Source organism: Triticum dicoccoides, chromosome 2B (assembly GCF_002162155.2).
Source record: "Triticum dicoccoides isolate Atlit2015 ecotype Zavitan chromosome 2B, WEW_v2.0, whole genome shotgun sequence".
NCBI classification, from domain to species: Eukaryota; Viridiplantae; Streptophyta; class Magnoliopsida; order Poales; family Poaceae; genus Triticum; species Triticum dicoccoides.
Genome location: NC_041383.1, coordinates 687,739,801 through 687,742,160, shown reverse-complemented (window position 1 = coordinate 687,742,160; position 2,360 = coordinate 687,739,801).

Genomic DNA, 2,360 nt, shown 5'->3' with positions numbered 1-2,360 from the left:
GGGGGGAGGGCAAGTAGACAAAAAAAATATCCAACACAAAATTATTATATATAACAAGTTTGAGAACTAGGACATTATCCTCATTAACAATTTCAATAGGTTGAGAACTCAAAGCAACTGTCTTAGCAAACATATGAATCTTAACTCTGTTTGGCGACATTTCTTTCTTCATAGCTACTGAATTGCAATCTCACAATTAGTATATATTATATGATTGACATAGGAGAACTTTCCACCGCAGATAGGAACTCGTACAAGATAATTTTCGTGATAATTTATAGGGCACGTGTAGCATCTCAAATCTCACAGCAAAAAACAACTAAAATCTGATTTGCATCTTCAACACTGATACAAGATGAGAACTTGGAAAAAATAGTATAGAGTGCGATGTGTTAACCTTGACTGGTTCGTTGGCTGGAGCAGGAGAAGTAGGCTGAGTCGCTGACTCGTCGTGTGAATCAGATTGTGAACAACGAGCAGGGAGATCAGAGGCAGTGTGCGGCAAGGGCAGCGAAGCCACACGACGGCGGCAGCGGCGCTTAAGGCCTTATACAATGGGAGGTGCTTAGAGAGGTGCTTAGAAAAATAAACCAGATTTTTCTTAAGCACCAGTGCTTATTTGTACAGGATAGACGCTTAACTAAGCGTCTCTCCTATAGAAATAGGCACCAGTGCTTCAGAAAAACCCGGTTTATTTTTCTAAGCATTTCCCTAAGCACCTCCCACTGTACAAGGCCTAATCACACCCACGCACACGCTAATCACAGTTTTTTAGGGGTCGCTAATCACGGTTCTGGGAGAACGCAGCTTCAAGTTTGTCAATTAGGCCGCCAGTTGGCTTTTAACATGGGCTTCCTTTTCCCCTTTTCCAAGATATACACGTTGAGATAGGGGGCCCAAGCATGCCCGTACATGCCCCTGCTCGCCCCCTGCCTCCGCCACTGCCTAATATAGCACCATTATACATGCCCTTAAAAGCAATTTCAATGGGGCGACCCATTTTGTCCGCTTGTGTCCGTTTGGGTCGGCACGGACAAAAATGGAGGCCCAACATGCCGACCCAAACCCAAATCTCGTCTGCCCGGCGTTCACGCCGACCCATTTCCGGCCCAAAATTGCGCCTGAAATGCATTGGCGCGAACGCGAAGCAGACGCACTGCGCGTCTCCTCGGCGTCAGCAGCGGCCCCACATGTAGGCCACCCAACTACCACCCGACATCTTATTTATGACGGCCACCGACAGCGGCCCACTAGTCAGCCAGTGGAACCGCCCTTTTTTAACCACGCGTGCGGCGGGGGCCAGCCTCATTCACTTCCGTCCACATCTGCCCCCCCTTTGCTTCCTCTTCGGCAGCAGCAGCGGCAAGGGCAAGGGCACCCCCGACGCCTCGTCCTCCCGTGCTCCTCCTCCCCTTCCTCCTCCGACGCCGGCGCGTTTCCGCCCAGGTCACAGCGCCTGCACATCCTAGTGCACAAAGCGCGGTGGCACTGGGAGTACAGGCAACCGCTGCCCTACCCCGACGTCACGCTGCCGCACCACTGGCACCTGGATCCGCATCGGATCCCGGTGCTGGTGGTTCCACGGACCCACGGGCGCATGGCGAGGAGGTGCGCAGGCGTCGCGCGTAGCTCACACCGGAGCAATGGAGAATGCCCAAGTAGGCCACCGACTCTCGCAACTGGAGGCTTGGTTTGCCCTCGAACACGAGGAGCAACGGCGTGTAGGCGTCGACGCCGTCCCGCCGCCGTTTCCACCACCGCCCCCACGAGTAGAGCCAGAGGAAGCGGAGGCGGAGTACCAAGCCACCCTCGAGGAGGCGCTGCGGCACGCGCTGGAGACTAGCCGGCTTGAGGAGGACGCACACTGGGATGGGCTGGAGCAAGCCCTTGCCTTGTCGGCGGCGGGGGACTCCGTCCACACCCCACCGCTCTTCGTTCCACCTCCGCCACCGCCGCTGCCCGTCGAGCCCAAGCCGGAGTCGGAGCCGATGCAGAAGTGCTCCCCGCCTCCATCCACTTGGCCGGAGGAGGCCTACACGTGGATGGGCCAGTACCACGAGTGGGTGAGCGCGCCTCATGTCCACTACGTCACGATGCCGGAGCAGGAGGTGACCCACCTTGAGCGCTGGAAGGCGCACTGGCTCCAGGAGGAGGCCGAGGGCGAGCGGCAGATGCGCTCCGAGCAGATGTTGCAACTCCACGCAAAGGCGCTCTGGCTTGAGGAGGAGGAGGAGCGCGCGTGGCTAGCCGCAATGCCGCCACCCCAGCAGACGCCAGAGGAGGCTGCCCTAGCAGTGTACCATGCAACATTCGGGTGGGTTGGCCCTGCTCCCGTCTTCATCGGCCTCAGCGGCGATGGC